The 19531-nt window shown below is 44.3% G+C and overlaps 1 pseudogene; it reads right to left on the reverse strand.

Annotated features, from left to right (window-relative positions):
* Positions 1-18628: 18628 nt before the first annotated feature.
* Positions 18629-19531, reverse strand: LOC118858603 (annotated as a pseudogene).

A 19531-nucleotide genomic window follows, 5' to 3' on the forward strand; every position in this document is an offset into this window, starting at 1 on the left:
CCTGATGTACTGCCATCAGTTCAGCATATTGGCTACTTCCCCCTATCCCAGAACTTTCCAGAGTTCGCCTAGTACAGGGGTTATAGGCTACTGCTTTCCAATGTCTCTTCAGTCCTAAATATTTTGCTGTCCCGTCAGTAAACCAAGCGTGTTTCTTCTGTTCTACACTTAGTCCATCATACCCATTATTCCATTTCACTAAGGATGGCACCATCTGTTGCTTAGATTCAATGGGTTTTTCATTTCTCTCAGTGCCAATGTTCGCCACCGATTCATGTAAAGCAGAAACTCCACTTTTGCCTGCTCTGGACCTATTCTGAATATACCACTTCCATTTGATTATGATCGCCTCTTGTGCATGTCCAATTCTGTGAGAAGCTGGGGTACTCATTACCCAAGTCATAATTGGAATTCCAGGCCTTAATATCACTTCATGACCCAGGGTTAGTTGCTCAGTTTCTACTAAAGCCCAATATGCAGCTAACAGCTGCTTCTCAAAAGGTGTATACTGCACTCCAGATGAGGGCAGTTTCCTTGACCAAAAGCCTAAAGGTACACTTCGGCTCTGTTGTTTTTGCCACAGACTCCAATTTGCATAGTCATCTTGTACAGTCACTTGTAACTCCACTGGCCCATTTTGCATAGGCCATAAGTCCAGAGCTAATTGTATAGCAGCCTTTGCTTCCTCAAAAGCTCTACTTTGTTCAAGGCCCCACTCGAATTCATATTTCTTTCTGGTGACTTTATACAAGGGTTTTAAAATCTGTCCCAAATGTGGGATGTGGTGTCTCCAATAACCAAATAGCCCTATGAACTTTTGGGCCTCTTTCTTATTAGTAGGGGTGGGAAAATCCTGAATTTTTTGTCGAGCTTGTGGGAGAATTTCTCGCAGTCCTCTATTCCACTGTATCCCCAAGAATTTTACAGTTTGAGCTGGCCCCTGAACCTTTGCGGCGTTGATTTCCCATCCTTTGCTTTTCATATGGTCAATTAATAATGCTAAACTCTCCTCCACTTCTTTTATATTCTTTCCCTGTATCATGATGTCATCTATGTAATGTGTAAGCTATACACCAGGTAGCTTTAATTCATCCAAATGCTCAGCTACAATCCTGTGGCAAATAGTTGGGCTATGAATATATCCTTGTGGCAGGCGTGTAAATGTATACTGTCGGCCTTGCCAAGTAAAAGCAAACTGGTTCCATTGCTTGGGGTGTATTGGGATCGTAAAGAAGGCATTGGCCAAATCAATAACTGCATACCAAGTCCCTTCATGTTTTTGTATTCTCTCTATTAAAGTAACCGTGTCTGGAACAGCAGCATACAAGGGAGGAGTCACTTTGTTCAGCTGTCTATAATCTACTGTCATCCTCCATGTCCCATCTGACTTTCGGACTGGCCAGACAGGATTGTTCCATTGAGTAGTTGTAGGGACTAACACTCCTGCCTCAACACATTCTCTTATAGTGTTGGCAATTTCATCTTGCCCACCTGGCACACGATATTGCCTCAAAGTAATTACTTCAGAAGGTTCGGGCAAAGTGATTGGATCCATCTTGATTTTCCCCACTAAGACTGCATTAATGCCTATTTTCCTCACAGCAAATTGGTATTTCCCTTCAGGTAAATTTAAAGTCATACCCTTCAAAATGTCTATTCCAATGATGTATTCAGGAATAGGCACAATAACCACACTATATTCTTTCTTGGGCAACTGTCCAATTTTCATCATCAATTTAACTTGTCTGGCTGATATTTCGGTCCCTCCTAGTCCTGTGATGGTAATAGGAGTTCCATGGCTGAATTTGTCTGGATTCCCATAGATAAGGGTGGCCTCAGCCCCAGTGTCTATTAATGCCCTAGTTACTGTACTTGACCCATTTTTCCAATATATGGTCAAGTTAATGTGAGGTCTGCAATCCAGCTTACGTAGTTCCTTAATTTGGGCTGGGGCCTGGCCTGTTTCCTAGTATTCCCTAGCATGTGATTCACTTGGGTATGAAGGTTCAACATTTGTAGCATTTGCAGGAGCAGTTCTTACTTCCCTATCTCTCCTGTTATCAAGTCTTTTATCTCGGTACATCCTGTACAATTCATTGGTTGGAATGCTGTCTATCATTTCAAAACCTACCCCTGCTCTCAATAGAGCAGTGAACATTTCTTTTCTTGTCACTCCATTTTGGCGCCAAGTTTGCTGGCTGTTCACCCTTCTCTCTCGAGGAGATCTGTCCCTTCCCCAATCTCCTAAGTCATGTAACTGTAAAATCTTATTTATCACCTCTGTAAGATGGGTCCCTACTTCCCCAAGTAACAGATTCAAAATTAGTTGTTTATAAGCAGGGGGAGCTGTCCTAATTATTAAATTCCTATGAGGGATTCCTATGGGATCATTGTAATATTTGTCTGCAGTTCCTGTCATAATAGCAGTCTTCATTACCTCCTCCTTTAGTCTCATGATACAATCTTTAAGTGAATACCAGGGTCTGTGCTCAGTGGGCCACATAGAATCATTAGTATATCTCTTATTGCATCCCACAGCAGCTAATGCCAACAGGGTAGTCCTGCTAGCATCATCTCCTCACTGATGATGTTCCCTAAAAGCTTGCTGAACTAGAGGATCGTGGCTGATACCTATGAATCTCATACAGTCCCTCTTATCTACTAATATTCCACCGGCCCCTTGATCACTGAGCCTTACCATCCAAGATATTAATGGTTTTCCTACTCTTTGGCTGAATCTACTCAAAATATCTGTGACCTCTTGTGGTGAGAAATCTTCCTGAAATTCCCTCGTAACTAAATTGCCACCTCTGGTTTCTGTCCTCCTCCTCTCCACGGGACGAACGCTTGTCTGAGTATTTAACCATCTCCCATTCTCTGTGCGAGGGATGTCCTGAACCCTAGTAGCGTTTTCTGTCTCAGCCCCTAACACTGTCTCATTTTCCCCCCACTCGCTTCCCCTGCCACCATGGCAAGGACAAAGCAGGCAGTCAGGCTTGGTCTGGGCTGAGTTGGGATGCACTCTTGGCTTATTTGGCCTCCTGTTGCTCCTAGCCACATTAATAGAAAAGTTCTCATCTGAGTCAGTGGGTTCTTGAGCAGCAATTTGTTCTCCTGCTATCTGAGATTCCCCTTCTTGCTGTGGGGTAGGAGTGCCCCCATCTCTTTCACTTAATCTCAATCTTTCATATACTAGCCGGTAGGCTGATAACACTATCCAGCTTTGCCTAGATAGTGATGCCCCTGACTGAATCCCAACCTCTTGTAAACACCTTTCCAAATCCTTAGGATCTCCTCTCTGTAGCCTTGGTTCCCAGTTTTCACAGGGTCCGGCTTTTTTAGCCAATTCCTTTGCTAAGGAGGAATAAAATGGATCCTCCCACCCTGGGATATTCATCTCTTCCTCTGAAGTTCTTCTGCTTCTGAACAGAGATCTTATATCTAGTGATCCCATCCACCTCGTGGCCAAATATATTAGGAAGGCAGAATTTATGATTTCAAAGAGAATCTCATATGTGCCTAAAAGGTCCGGAACTGCAAGATATAAGGAATTCTCTAGGCAGAAGGCGGGAGAACTAAAGCATGTATTTACACTCCACAATAACAAGCCCACAAACCAGCGTCCCCATTTTGATATTTTCATCAAAAGCTTCCAGGCCCAATAAGTCCGCCTTATAAGGGTAACCAAAAGGCCACAGAGAAGCGAGATGGTATAAGGCAAAATCGTATACATGCTTCCCCTCTACGGTAAGAAGATTACCCACTAGCCTCTAGTCAGCTCTGCTACCGGCAGCTCAACTTCGGCTGTAGGTGTCTCTGGCTCCAACCGGAAAAGGAAAGGAGCATCTTCAAGCTGTCCTCTCCCCTCTTATAGAGTTTTTGACATCATCAAGCGCCACCTGAACGACCAGGGCGGATTGGTTCTTGACTTGGCCCCTCCCCCAGCATAGACCACGTTAACACACCTCCCCTCAGCCAGCGCCATGACTCATCACACAGGAAGCTCTGGTCCTGCCCCGGAAGAGCAAGCCCCAGCATCCAGGGAAGCTCAACGAGGCGAGCTGAGTCATTCAAAGAAAACAAAGTCCATTCTGGCTACAAGCTGTCTTTGAACCTTGTATTGCTGAGAAGAGCCAAGTCTATTAAGGTTAGTCATCACAGAATCCATATATCTGTGTTGTGTATATTGATCTCCTGGTTCTGCTCCGCTCACTCAGCATCATATCATGTAGGTCTTTCCAGGTTATTATGAAGTCCGTCTGCTCCCCACTTCTTATAGCACAATAGTATTCCATTACCTTCATACACCACAACTTGTTTAGCCATTCCCCAATTGATGGGCATGCCCTTGATTTCCAGTTCTTTGCTACCACAAAAAGGGCTGCTATGAATATTTTTATACATATGGGTTCAGTGGTTCTTAATCTGGGATTTGTGAACTTTTAAAAATATCTTGATAGCTGTATTTTAATATAGTTGATTTCCTTTGCAAGCCTATGTATTTATGCATTTAAAGATATGATTCTGAGAAAGGTTCATAAGCTTCACTGCCAAAAAGGTTAAGGACTCATGATCTAGCTTCTTGCATTTAACCATGTGGGAGCTTTGGGAGCTTGCTTCCAGCTGTAAGTGACTCATCAGTGAGAGGTTCGCCCTCTGGATGGATGGATGCTTTACACTGACCCTGCATTTGTCTTGAAGGTGCTGATTTATAGATGCATGGAGCCTTCTCCAGGGACAGTTTTTCCTCTTTCTTCGTATCCCCAGCACTTAGCACAGTGCCTGGCACATGATAAGCTTGATAAATGCTTGTTACTTGATTAAAGACTCCCCAGATTTTCTGGTGACTTTCATCAAAAGGGCTTTCTGCCTCCCAGCTGTAAATCACGTAGACTGACTGGTTCCAGCTGGGCCCCCAGAGTCGGGTGATAGAAAGAACAGTTGTCTCCTCTCTCACTTGTTCCCTATACAGCCATTTAGATGTGGCTGTGCCATCTTTTTGTTTGTTTGTTTGTTCTTTCCTGATCTTAGGTGGACAAGTATCCTTAGGTTCATACGTCCAGGACTGGCAGCAACTTTGTGAATTCCAAAAGGTTTGAAGGTCCCCAGAGGCCTGTGGGTGGCCGGCTTCATTTCCCCCAAAACAACAGTGGTTCGTCTCGTTGAACAAAATGCCAGGAGTGGTTGGATGATGCAGTGCTAAGATGAAATATAAAACATGTTAGTAGTCTTGCAAAACTGTTTTACGTTCTGATGCAAATTATGTATCAGTCCCCCAACTTACCGTAACTGTAGTTAAGTATTGGCCTCCCACATCCGCTGTAACTACAGTTACTGAATCCTCTAAATCCTGTCAACAAGTGCATGAACTCTTGCATGTTTAGCATTTAGCATTATAGGAATAGACTACCATGCCAAAGAAAGAAAGAAAGACTCTTCATTCATTCCCTTTTACCTCTGTGTTAAAATATAAATTCAGCTTGTCACCATCTGGCTCCAGCCTACCTTTCCAGATTTATCCCACCTTACTTCTTCTCGTGCATTCTACATTCCAGTCAAACTGGCCTACTTGTTCCCCAAATTTGGCACGCCCTCTTCCTCCTCCATGCCTTTTCACAAGCTGTCCTCCTTGTCTGGAATTCACTCCCTCCTTTCCACCGCCTCTCAGAATCCACTGCTGCACATACAGCACAACTTGGAGGCCAGGTGCTGTCTCGTAGCAGTGTCCTTTTGTGGTCCCCTTTCCAGCTGTTAATGCTGTGTCCCCCTCAAATTATCTTGCGCTTCTCTGAGTAAATATCTGCCTCCAGCAGCACATAAGCTCCCTGAGGGTAGAGACGGTTTTCCCTTTAATTGTTGTTTCCTCGATTCCTTAGCTTCTTCAGTACAAGATGCATTTAAGCATCTTCTATACTTACATGGTCCCTGCCTTGATGGAGCTTGTCAGTTACTAATAGGACAAGACATCAACACAGATAACCACAACACACCATTACATTATCGTGAATTAGAGGTGTATCGGCTGGCTGCATTCGTGACCAGTGGGAGTATGATTAGAATTTGGTAGCAAATGAAATGGCGAGCGAAGGCATTTTGTGGAGTATTTATCACCGTCCTGATGTTCCGTTTCAGCAGCGACAGCTAAGTGGATCCGTGATCTCATCAAGGATATGGCGTAGTCCGTGCCTTCCCGTCCTGTGCCACTTTTGTCCATGTCCTCCAATAAACCCATCCTAGGAGTTCCACCTGATATGCTAGGGACCTTCTTTCTTATAGATCTCTTGAGACATCGGTACACACCTGTGAAGCCTGGGGGTGTCCATGGCTGATGACCTTAATTTTTACGTTTTATCTTTTTACGCAACAAGTCATTTCCTGATATAACAGCATCCTAATTGAACCCTCCCTTATGACAAAAACATTTAGGCAATACAACCCAGCCAATGCATCTGACAACACATGCAGCATTCCACACCCATAGCCCCCTACTTCTCCTCAAAGGAGCTAGAAGGGGCTTCAGAGTCTGTAAAATTCAACCTTCCCCTTTTATGGGTGAGAAAACGGAGGCACGGGGAATCTAAATAAATTGCTCACGGTTACAGAAGTAGTGAGTGTCCAGGGCAGGATTTAAAGCCACACCGTCTAGGCTCAGAGCCACTAAACCATTGAGACCTAATCTGACCGTTTCACTTTTTTCTGGTTGCACATTTCTCTGAAGGCATCTTTGATGCCGCTTCTTCATCATTACTTGTTGCTAATGCTTGACCGCCTGTTTCCAGTCACCGTGTGCCTCTCCCTTGTCCTAGGATGGTCTTCAGCTTCAGTCTTCGGAGGCTGGTATTCCATCACGTAGGTCTACAACATCACGGAAAGGAGAGCGATGTTTTTAAGGCAGGCATTTATTTCCGTTAGAAACGGCGTCATTAACAGCGCTTCATGATCTCCTAAATGCAAAGTGCTCAGTCCCCTTTAGATTCCAGGCTTCGCTCCTTGTCTGTCTGCAGTTTCCTTCAGGATGTGCGTACTGAGGTGCGATCTCTGTGCAGCTGCGTGTTCTACTTTGTACAAAATGGAGACTGATAAGAACAGGAAGCGTCCTGAAAAAAAACCATAAACGAGAGGAGGCACAAGGAAATATGGGGAATAATATGCGGGTACAAGGAGGCAGCACAGTAGATGGAGTACTGGACCTGAAGTCAGGAAGACCCGAGTTCAAATTCAGCCTCAGGCACTAGCCGTGTGACCCTGGTTTCATCATCCCACCTTGGTCTTCTTCAGGTTTCTCAACTGTAAAATACCAATAATAGTATTCACGGTTGTGAAGATCAAATGAGGGCCTGGCACACAGCAGGCGCTTAATAAATGCTCATTCCCTTCCCTTCTGGAGCTTAGTGGTTTCTATGAGTATGTATTAACTGTGACAAATTGAAGGTGTGACTGTTAACAAATATGTCTTTAACCCTTCGTTATGGACTATAGGGCTAATTTATTGCCCCTGAATTATGTTCGTAAGCACAGCTTTGGCCTAAGACCAAGAGAGTGGATTGTAGCGTGTGAAGAGAGAGGTGTGACGCTCAGTTTTATGCACTTTAGTGAAGCAGCAGGAGTTTAGAGAGCGCGCCTGCGTGCTTCTTGTGAGTAAACAGCTTCAGCCACTGGCACACAGAGTGTGAATAACCATTAGACTCTCATTGCAACCGCCGGTGCCTTGATAATCCTCCAGCATCACTTACTTCTGAGCTCCCTGAGAACCAGGATGCCTGACCTGGTTTAGCGATCTTGTACGGAAGAAGCTTAGTGGTAATTAAACGTCTGACCTGGTTAGTTGTGCTTCTAGACACTGCCGTAAGGGGCACATCTCCTTTTTGTGGATAAAGCTCGTAACATCTCACACAAAAGAGTGGTGGATTTGGAAGGAAAGGATACGGGTTCGAATCGACCACGGACGAGTCACCTCATTTCTCTGGGTCTTGGCTTCTTCATCTGTAAAATTAGGGTGGTGCTAGCTGACCTCTCGAGTCTCTTGCAGTTCCAAATCTTTGGTCTTAGATATGCTATCTTTGGTGAGCCTGAGGAAACAAGACTGGGCCTTTGCTGGTTTGCATTTTTACCCAAGGTACTTTGTCATCTTTCTTTGTAATACTTTTGTGATATTTATGAAAATTCAACTCAAAAATTTAACATTAGAAGGACCATATGTGTCAGTTAATACAAAAATATAATTTTACTTTGAAATAAAATTTTTCGTCCTATCATTTCTATTTTCTTTGCCCTATAGATTAAAAAAATGCACTTTGTCAATCGACATAGCATGGTCTTTTGACGTATTCTCAAATTTCAGTCCTTTCAGTGTAAATTTTTCCTATAGGTAGGGCATTGGCACAGCGCTAAGTGCTGGGAGAACAAAGACCAAAATGTGTGGTCCCTGAGCTCAAGGAGTTTACGATCTACTTGTAGGATACAACCAGTACACAGAAGAGTATAATACAAAGTAAGTATGATCCAAAGGATGATACAAAAGGAGAGAGGACAAGCAAATGGTGGGGAGAGGGGATTTAAAAAGTCGTGCTTTGGTTGAACCTTGAAAGAAGGTGAGGGTTCTGACAGGATTCTGAAGAAGTACATTTCCAGGAACCTGCCTTGATAGATACATCCCACTAAAAACCTTTTTCACTTTGTGTCCCTTTCACGCTTAGAAGCTTAGTTTGTTTTATAGCAAGTTACATATATAACAGATGTTCCAAAAGTCTTACTGCAGCTCTAAGCTTTAATAGGTTAGAACTGCACTGAAATTTTTGGGACACCTTATATTAACACACCATTTTCTAATTGTTCCCAAAAGGCATCACGGTCTAGGGGATGTTGAAGCCAGAAGATCTGCCTCTGATCCTTCATAGCTGTGTAATCATGAGCCAATCAAGACTCAGTTTCTTCATCTGTAACATGGATATAACAGTGCACTTGCCTGCTTCTCACAGGGTGGTTATGAGGAAGGCACAGTATACATGTGAACTCTATTGCTTCCCAGCCAAAGGTCATCAGCCAGAGAACACAGTGTTCGTGGAGCTCTTTGGCAGATTAAAGCACAAGAGAAGGAAAGAACAGAGAAGGGAGAGCACAAAAGAAGCAACCAAAATGATGCGTAGGACAGGGAGTTGTAAAGACAGAAGCAGTGCTAGAAAAACTCCCCTGTGGCCTCTCCTCCCCAAGCAGGGCATCAAGGGAAGTCTGGGCCTTATTTCAGAAAGCTAGCAGAATTCCTAACTTCTGCACAGATTCTGGCATCGGGGTAGTGAGTTCTGCCCTCTGCCTCCCCTGTCGATCACGCACCTTCTACAAAACACCAACCGTCTGAACATTAGTTCTTTATCAGTCCTGTTAAGTGATGGAATCATGATTAGCGAATCAAGATCAAACTGGAGGACTCTCTAGCACCCTACTCCTTCCTGTCTGTCCTACTCCCTTTTTAATCCTTGACTTGAAGTTCTAAGTACCATGCTTAGAAAGTATGTGAATGCAACTAAAAAGAATAATTAACATAGCTTTTAGAATGAAGCTTCCTTAAAAAAAATCCCAGTAAGCTAGAGTGAGGGACCCGACTCGAACAAACTGACATTTGACAGTAAGGGATTTAAAGTCTGTGCAATTAAAACAGCACCAACCCACAACCTCACACAAGCTGTTGGTGCCAAAAAATGGAAAATGGAGGAAGTAAAGACAGCGACTTTGGTTATTACCACGTCTCTCAAAAATCTAACCCATCTGAAGCAGATAGCACAGCAAGGAGGCTAACAGGGCCCAGGAACGATCCCAGCCAGCTGCTCCTTTAACTGCTAATCAAGCAGGATAACAGGCAGCTGAAGGCAAAGCCAGATCAGTGTGCAAACTCACTGGTAAAATATTGTGGGGGAGGATGGCAGGAGAACAGGAGGAGGGCTCCTACACAAAACAGCGAAGAGCAGTAGGGGAGAAAACAAGAATATGATGGGAGTAGTGTGAAATCCTACTAAGTTAGATCGTGTAAGAGCATTTTTATATGAAAAATCCTGGACTTCTCACTATCCCTCACTCCCCATATCCAATCTGTTGCCAAGGCTTGTCAATTTTACCTTTTCAATATCTCTTGAATATCGCCCTCTCTCTCCTCTGACACTGTCTCCACTCTGGTGAAGGCCCTCATTCCCTCCCTCCTGCAATACTGCACTAGCCCGTTGGTAGGTCTGCCTGCCTCAAGACATCATCACGGAGAAAACTCTGTCCAGGGATCCCTGTCCAGGGATACTAAGTGAGGCACAAAACAGGAACTTTCTCACCTCTGTACCTTTGCTCACAAATGTCCTCTTCACCTTCTGGATTACAGTCCTTGAGAGCATGTCAACAAGAATCAACAAGCATTTATTAAGCACTTACTATGTGCCAGAAACTGTGCTAAGCTCTGGGAAAAAAATAGGAGGAGGAGGGAGGGAGGGAAGGAAGGGGAAGGGGAGAGGGGGAGAAGGGTACAGGGAGTGAGGGAGGAGAGACAGAGAAACAGAGACACAGACAGAGACAGAGAGACAGAGACACAGACTGAGACACACAGAGAGAGAGACTGAGACAGAGAAAGAGAGAGACAGAGACAAAGAGAGAGGTGGGGGGTGGGGAGGAGAGGGAGGGAGAATCGGCCCTCAAGCAGCTTACATGCTAATGGTGAAAGAAGAATAAAAGGGAGCTGAAAAAACAGGGGTAAAGGGGGAAGGAAACTGAATGGGTACATGGTAGGAAAAGTCCCATGGAGATGTATCATAGTACAGCCTGGAGGGCATGTGCAGATGTTCTCCACTTACTTCCAATCCAACCGTGCATGTAGGCTTGGTGAGCCTGCCTCTAGCCATGAGTAACCTAGGAGCTGGTATTGGGTAGTGTGAGGAGTCTGTTAGTTGGCTAAGGAGCCAGAGAGACTGGTGACTCTTGACTTGCCAAGCCGTGCATACAATACATACAAAATGAGCAGCTCTTTTAGTGGACCATTTTGGCCTTTTTTTCCCCTTTTCTGGCTAAGAGTGAACTGCCAGGTGGGGGTAGGGGGCTGGGAGGATAGACCTATCCGCACAGGTGTGCTGGTAAATATTTAACAATTGGCCCTCTAGAAAACATATATGGTTGTGGTTATAGTCCCAGATTACTTTCCAGAATGGCTGGACCAGTTCATAGCTCTACTATTAGTGCTCTACCAATATTTTAAAGTTTAATCTGCATTATTAACGGTTTCTCCATCACTTTTTCAAGTCTAGACAATCAACAAAACAATAAATCAAGTCCTGAATTGTTTGCTAGGTGTAAATGTTCACATTGAAAATTTAGCAATTAAATAGTTATAGAGAATTTACACAAGCAAAATGAGACTGATAGATTTTTAAAAAATGAAACTCTAGCAAGGGATATTTGGTCTGGCTTGGAGAAAGGAAGTAGGTGGTCATGATCCGGTGTTTCAATGATTCACTTTTCCCACTACAGCCACAGCTTCCAAGAATTGCCTCTTGAAAGCACACATGAACAAAGAAAGATTACCAGGAAATAAATATCATCTTTGCCATGAAAAAAAAAAGATTTAACAATTATTCAACAAGTCTACATCATATCCTTAACTGTCTTCCACTTAATTGCAATGCGTCCAGAGTATCTGTTGATTCTTTTTTATGTTTGTTCTTTCCTGATCTTAAGAGGATAAACATTCTAAGATTTTCTTGGCAAAGAGGAGTTTTCTTGGCAAAGATACTGGAGTAGTTTGCCATTTCCTTCTCCAGTTCATTTTACAGTTGAGGAAACTGAGGCAAACAGGGTTAAGTGACTTGCCCAGGGTCACACAACTAATGTCTGAGGAGAGAAGGTTATAAGCAAAGTCAAGATTTGGAGTAGGACACCTAGCTGGTACGGTGGATAGAGTGCCAGGCTTCCTGAGTTCTGGATTGAGTACATATTCTTTATTCAATTAACTACAAGACTCTGGTTAGAATTTAAGCCCATCGTTAGTATGGGTTATTTCATTCTTTTTACTGCTATTTACTTACATCCCTGGCAAGTAATACATGCTTATTAAATGCTTGAAAATGGACAGATTGACCTGCGATCATATTGATGTGGAAACTCTCTGCAGTGGGACAGACCAAAACCCATTTATGCATTCTCATCCTGTGCATCTCTGCCTGTGTCTTGTTCTAAGTCTCCCACAGCGGGAGAACAGGTACAAATGCACGATTGGTAAACCTGTGAAGTGATCTAGCCATTGCGGAAAGCAATCTGGAACTCTAACCAAAATCACTAAACTGTACATGCCCTTTGACCCATGGTCACTGCTAGGCTTAAAAGACAAAGAGGTCAGACACAAAGGGAAAGAACCCATATGTACAAAAATGTAGCCTTACTTTTATTGCTGTAAAGAACAGGAAACAAATGGGGTTCCCATCAACTGGGAAATGGCTGAACAAATTACGATATATTAACATAATAGAATATTATTATACCATAAGAAACGAGAGAGAAAAAGGATCGAGAAACCTGAGATTTGTATGAACTGATGCAGGATGAGATAGAGAATAATTTAAACAGTAGCTAAATCATTGTCAATATCACACAGCTTTGACACTGACTAACGACGATGACCAATGACAGTCTCAGAGGACTGCTTCATGAGGCTATCCACTCACGTCCTGACAGAGAGGTGAGAGATACAAGATGGAAACTAGACATGACCAATGTGTAGATTTCTTTTGCTTGAATATACTTATTTAATACGCGTGGAGGGCTTGGGGGAGGGGCAGAATTATGGAGGTTGAGGGGAGCAACCGGGATTGATTTTGGTCAAGTACAGAAAAATAAAAAATTGAAGAAAAAATATGTCTCCAATGGGGAGTCCACATAATGTATGGGGGCCTTCTGCTAGATCTCCTGATTTTACATGGGTGACAGTACAGTTCCTTTGCAGGTAGAGACTGTTCATTTTTGTTTTTGTGTCCCGTGCGTAGATAGAATCTTAGTAAATGTGTGTTGATGGGTTGGTACATGAGTAGCCCACTTCTTTTTTTTTCTGGTCCTAGAACTCTTTGATAGTGTCGTTTATACCACTTTTTGCCTGTAATTACTGGTGGGCAGTATCACTGCTTAGATTATTCTCCAGCTGGCTTGAAATGTCAGTTGTGATATTTCATGATTTGCAGCCCTCCAGTATCACTGGAAGAATACTGGGGTCGTAGAGACGGGTTTTTGTCTCAGAGAAAAGTTTGGGGCCATTAAAAAGTACTGCACAATTGCTTTTCCTCTATTTCCTCTTCAATTCTGGGCCCAGTATAACAAATGACAAGAGAGATAGTTTCAGAGAAACTCGAGAAGACTCATATGAACTGATGCAGAATGAAGCGAGCAGAACCGAGAGAATGATTTATAAAACAACATTTTAAGGATAAGCAATTTTGAGAGAGTTAAGAATTGTGATCAAGGCGATGATCAACCATGTTTCCAGAGGGCTGATAACAGAGCATGCTACTACCTCCTGGCAAGTGATGGAGTCGAGGACATAGACTGAGACATATATTTTTGGACCAATGTGGGACTTTATTTTGCTAAATTATGTATATTTGTTACAAGTGTTTTGTTTTTCTTTTCTTTGATAAGCTGTGGTGGTGAAGAAAGAAAGGGGTTAGTGATGGAGTTGCTTAAAAAAGCAAAGAGAAAAGAGGGTAATTGGTCTTTAAAATGCACAGAAGAGAATAGAAAGGCAGGAAGAAACACAAGCAGGACAGCTTGTTTAATTTGTCATATAGGTAAAAAGAAAGGCAAGCTATACATAAAAGAAATTTAGCAGGTTCATGTACATTCTTTTTCTTGTCTATTTTGTATGTGTAAATGCTCATTGTATGTAGTATTTGAAAAATATAAATTTTTAATTTTTTAAAAAAGATTTCCATTTCTATACTCTTCTGCTGCTGCCACCACTCAGCAGCTCTTCCTTCTTTGAGGCTCATTCTGTCCAAATCCTAGTAGCTATTGTCTATAGGCCACCCAGTGTTACGGGCTGAGTTAGAGCTGAGCCCTGCTCTCCTCAGACCTCCAGGCCCAGGGGCCTGCTGAGATAGACTCAGGGCTTTGGGATGTGGGTGGAGCCAGGAGGAGGGGTCTCGCCTTTGTTGCCTCCCTAGCGATTCCAGGTCGGACCTGCCTGACCACGTGGAACTTCCGGCTCTCTGGCAGAGCATGTGGAACTTCCGGACCACGTGGAGTTTCCGGTCTTTGCCTGGACTGCCTGCCCGCAGGGAGCTTTGGGTAGTGTGGGAGGAGAGTAGGCGGAGTCAGGGTGGTCCTAGGACCCAGGTGGATTAGCTTTACCTGTCTTTCATCCACATAACCAAAGAATGTACCTACGTCACTAAAGGTATAAATGTGCTGCTTGCTGAAATAATAAACGGAGTCATTCACCATCTTGTTCGGCTCCCGCCCCGTACATTGTCCGCGAGATCAGGTCCTTTGCTTAGGCAGAGGCCTGGGGCTTGGGGGGAACCCTGAGCGTAGTCACGAGGCTTTGGAAGTCCGTGACAACCCAGGTTGCTCTTTCTTCTTTCACAAGGACTTCCCCACCAGGTTCACAGTTTTCCTCAATGCCTGTATTTGTTCTTACCCCAATTCCTGCACTTACATATCCTTCAGCATATATGTTGATATCCCCTCAAACACCCTAACCTTCCCAATTTCTTAACCATTCAACTCCTTTCAACCATTCGAGCCATTCCCCTTCTCCGTCTCAACTACACACAAGGATGGGGCTAAACTTGATCTCTCTCTCTAAGACCCATAAGAGTTCCACTTTCATTATTAAGAACTCTAAAGTTCTTAAATCTAGGTGTACTTCCTCTCTCCTTCCCTCCCCAGAAGGATCAAGCCTCAAATTTTTTACCGGACAGCCCTCCTAGCCTGAGCAGGACAAAGCAAGAACAGAAACGAAACTGGCTTTGCCTTTCCTCCCCACTTCAGAAAGACCAAATCACAAGTCTCCCAGCTTGGTCCATATGACAGGTGATGTTACATCTTTGGAGTCCACAGGGGGTCTCTTAATGCAGGGTAATATTAATGAACCAGCATAGCACCAAGAACAGCGAAGCACAGATAGGGAAACATCTGACTCAGTAGCAGGTTTCTTCTCCTGATGTGAAGCAGGATGAGCAGGTAATGATGAGCAGGAGCAGTCTGGGAACATCAGGGCCTCTGCGGTGGCACTTCTGACAGAGTCAGTAATTCTTCAGACTTCAATAGGGTCATCTGTAGTAAAACGGCTAAGGGGTCATAAGTCTCTTGCATGAAATCTGTCCCAAGATTTAAGTGGATACCGAGCCTTTCCTTGTACTGCCACCCAGTCAGTGTGCCCTGGCCCACCTGCTAAACCCTCTCCTTCTCTGAAAGCCACATCAGAGAAATGATATAAAATATGCACCTCCTCAGATGCCTCTGTGGAGGGGCTGCCCCTTTCTTCCACAGTTGCTAAATAAGGACTCTCCACCCTTATCCAGTGACTCAGAACTACCACCGAGTCAACTAAGGGATCCCTTTTATTTCGGGTAAACACACACACCAACCAGTAATATAGCAACAGTGTCATCTCCCCCATGCTGTTGGAAAGCAAGATTCTCCCCTACAATACTACCCCTAGTCTCTCAAGCGTTTCTGGGATGGAATTTCACAAACTATCCTCGAGAAGAAGAATCCCAAGTGTTGAGGGAGAGCTGAACCACTTCTCCAAGGAGTATGGAGCTCTCTTAGGGTGGCAAGGACCTCGAGGCCAAGGGCCCTGTCCTGGCAAAGGAAAAAGAAAGGAGAAGAAAGAAAAAGACAAAGAGTCGACAAGAACTATGTCTAAAAACAGTCCATTCTTAAAAGGTACCATATTTCCAATGTATAAGATGCACCCCTTTTCGAAAAATTTGGGGTCTAAAAACTGTGTGCGTCTTATACAGCGGTTGTAGATTTTTTTACTTGCATTTCCCACTTTTTTGCACTTGTTGTCTTTGCACTCATTGTTTTGCATTTGTTACCGGTATATTAGGTTACGTTTCGCCACGTTCTGCCCAGAAGTGGCTCAGAAAAGATTTTCATGCAGTGCTGAATTCAAGTTAAAAGTGATCCAGGTTGCAAAAGTGAATGGAGATCGTGCTGCTGAAGGTAAGTTTGGTCCTCCTCCAACTGAGAAAACAATCCGAGACTGGCTACGGGAAGAAGAAACCCTACTGAAAACACCACGGCAGAAGAAGGCCATGAGAAGCAAGTCAGCAAAATGGCCTGATTTAGAGAGGGAATTGAAGATGTGGATTGAAGAGCAAAGGGCAATTGGAATTCCTACGTCCACAAAGACGGTTCAGCAGGAGGCGAGAAGAACCGCTGATGAAACTGATTTCAAAGGAGGACACAATTGGTGCTTCAGGTTCGTGAAACGGAATGGGCTAAGCATGCGTACACACACCAGACTTGCCCAAAAGACGCCTGAAAGCTAGGAGTAAACTTGAATTTAATAACTTTATATAATACACTTTTTTTCAAATTTTGGGCCCCAAAATTAAGGTGTGTCTCATACATGGGGAAATACGGTAAGTCTTCTTGGACACCATTGAACAAGAGATTGCTTCCTCTCTCTAGGGTAGCATTGACTTGTCATAGACATGTAATCCACAATTCTGGGAGGCAGAACACCTGATGTGGGTAGTCAGGGGCATAAAGATACAACTAACTGTTCATTAGTATAGATGACCCTCTTGCTTTGAGACGGGAGAGTGCCATTCAGGGCCTTATCGTTAGTGAAGGGAATCATATGGTCCTGTACTCAGTACAGCATGGCATCACCACTCAAACATTCAAACTCACACTGGACTCATTCAACCAACCTATTCTGTGATAGCTTCAACCGATTGCTTGGCACATGACATCTCTGATGGGTGCTAATGCTCCCCCCCCCCCAGCCCCGCCAAATAACTATGCAGTTGGAGGCATCAGCAAAATTCTTCCACTGGTCTTGACTCCAAAGAAGAAAGCCTTTGATTGGCCAGTCCTTTGCTCTCCAGGCCTCAGAACACTTGGTCAATCCCGTGATCACTGCCCAGGAGCTAGCGTAGATGATTTTCTCTGCCCTATTCCTCCAGACCTCATCCCTTTCAGCCAACAGCCAGTCATCCTGGAGCTCGGTTGACTGGAAATGCTTGCTATTATTCCCTAGGGTATCCCTTGCTGTTACATTAGTGGCCACTAATATCCATTTGAGCGTCCCTCTGTTGTAGAGAATGGAGTCATCAATTATCTAGGCAAATTGATGTTCTTCAGGAGCTAGGTCCTCATAGGTGGGAGCCCTCTGGGCTATTGCAGGGGCAGGATTCCAGGGTCCAGAATGAAGGCTTCAGTTTCTGACATAATCATTACCTGTTTGTGAAGAACATTAATACCAGAGGGACTGAGGAAAGCATGATTTTGAATGGGCCATTTCCATTTAGTAATAGAAGTCTCCTGTGCCTTATCTATCTTGCTAGAGGATCCATCTTTCATCACCCAACCCATAATAGACAACTGTGGACAAAGGGTAATTGTATGACCCTGTGTCATCTATTCAGTAGCAACTAGGACCCAGCAAGAAGCAAGAAACTGCTTTTCAAAAGTGGTATAAATGAGTGGCTGCTCGGGGACACTTTAAGCCCTAGATACCTAACTGGCTTATTCTGGACACCCTTGGCACCTGCCAAAGCTCCACTCAGGCTGGTCTTTGTGGACAGAGACCTCCTGAAACATGGTCCTTTCAGGGTCATAAGGACAGAAAGGGTGAGATTGCTAGACAGCTTGCTTTAATATTCCAGGGATGTAGCTTGTTCTGTGCTCCACCTGAAGAGGCACACTTGTGGATGACTTGGTAAATGGGAATCATTAGGATATCCAAGTAGGGAACGTACGTCCTACAAAACCTAAAGAGTCTACTAAGTCTCTGGGCTTCCTTCTTAGATCACAGGAAAGCAAGTGTCAGTAGCTCATTCTGGACTGTGCCTGGAGTCCTCCTGGTTTTTCCTGTCCACTGTATTCCCCAGAACTTGACTGAGTGGGCTGGACCCTAGATTTTCTTAGGGTTGATTTCCCACTCTTGGTCTCTCATATGACCTACAGCTGTTGGCAACAGAGGAGAGAAACCACACCTCCCCGGGGCGCTGTAGAATCTTTACATGATCATAATCTCTCGTCATCTTATTTTTTCCTGTACCTTATTCTTCCTAAGACTATTCTTTTGCTTCACCATAACCTCTATTCTCTCATGCGTAGTTATTTCCTAAACTATCACTCTTGCTCTGACTTACTTTCCCCTTCTCAAATTTTGCTCTTTCATTAACCAGTTTGACTTTATCTGAACGTCTACTCTCCCATACGTCCTTAGTTCCTTGTCGCTCATCCCTGTTCTTACCTTGCCAAACATCAGCCCTCCACGGCCTCTTCTCCTACTCACGCTCTCCTCCACACGCCCCATAAATTGCGGCAGATCAGAAGAAATGTCACATGCCCAATTCCTTTCAGATATAAATGACCACTTTTATTTCTCTGTTTCACAAATAAACTGGAGGAAATAATGGTTTCCTGTGGGCTAATCAAATAGACCAAATCCCTCATCTTTATCAGACTCCTCTGAGTCTTCCTTGGCTTCCACCTTGGCTGCACAGCAGCAGCTGGAGCAGCTGGAGCAGCAGCCGCAGGTGCAGCCACTGCAGATGCCAAAGGGTTGGCCAGGAAGGCCTTCACCTTTTCAGCAAGCGGGAAGGTGTGCTCAGTCTCCACAGCTACGGCCAAGACCCGCCTGTGCCCATTGATGATTGAGTGGGGTACTGATACAACAGCTGGGTAGCCAATCTGCACACAGACACTGCCAACATTTCGGATATCCTCTAAGCACCAAAGGTGCAAAGTGTCCTCTGTGATGCCTAGAACTTCGGGGCTGGGAATGTTGCCATTGTCAAACACGAACCAGGAGATGTTCAGCATGTGGCCTCGCTGGCACCCACTTTGTCTCCAGTCTTAATCAGCTGCACATCACTCAAGATTTCAGTGGTGCCCCTGGAAATCTTGGTGGTGATATCCAGAGCCTGGAAGAAGGAAGTCTTCTTGGGACCCAAACCAGTGTTTGGCTGGCACAGTAACATGACATGGGGCGCATGGGCAGCAGCTGGCACCTTATTGGCCAGAAGCATATCCCTAATCTCGGTTAGATCTTCCCTGGTGAACACAAAGCCCACATTCCCCTGAATATGAGGCAGCAGTTTCTCCAGGGCAGGGTCGTTCTCCAGATGCCCACAAATGGCTTTGCACATCATGGTGTTTTTTTTCCCATCAGTACTACAGCCTTCCTATGGAGGGACATCCAGATCTGCTGCATCTGCTTGGAGCCTACATTGTCTGCTCCCACAGTGAAGCATTTTGTATAACCATCCAAAAGTTGGATCATCTTGAGGAAGTAATTGGATTTGCAGGTGGCCCTGTTTTCCCTGGGCAT

Source organism: Trichosurus vulpecula, chromosome 7, assembly GCF_011100635.1.
Source record: "Trichosurus vulpecula isolate mTriVul1 chromosome 7, mTriVul1.pri, whole genome shotgun sequence".
Taxonomy (NCBI): domain Eukaryota; kingdom Metazoa; phylum Chordata; class Mammalia; order Diprotodontia; family Phalangeridae; genus Trichosurus; species Trichosurus vulpecula.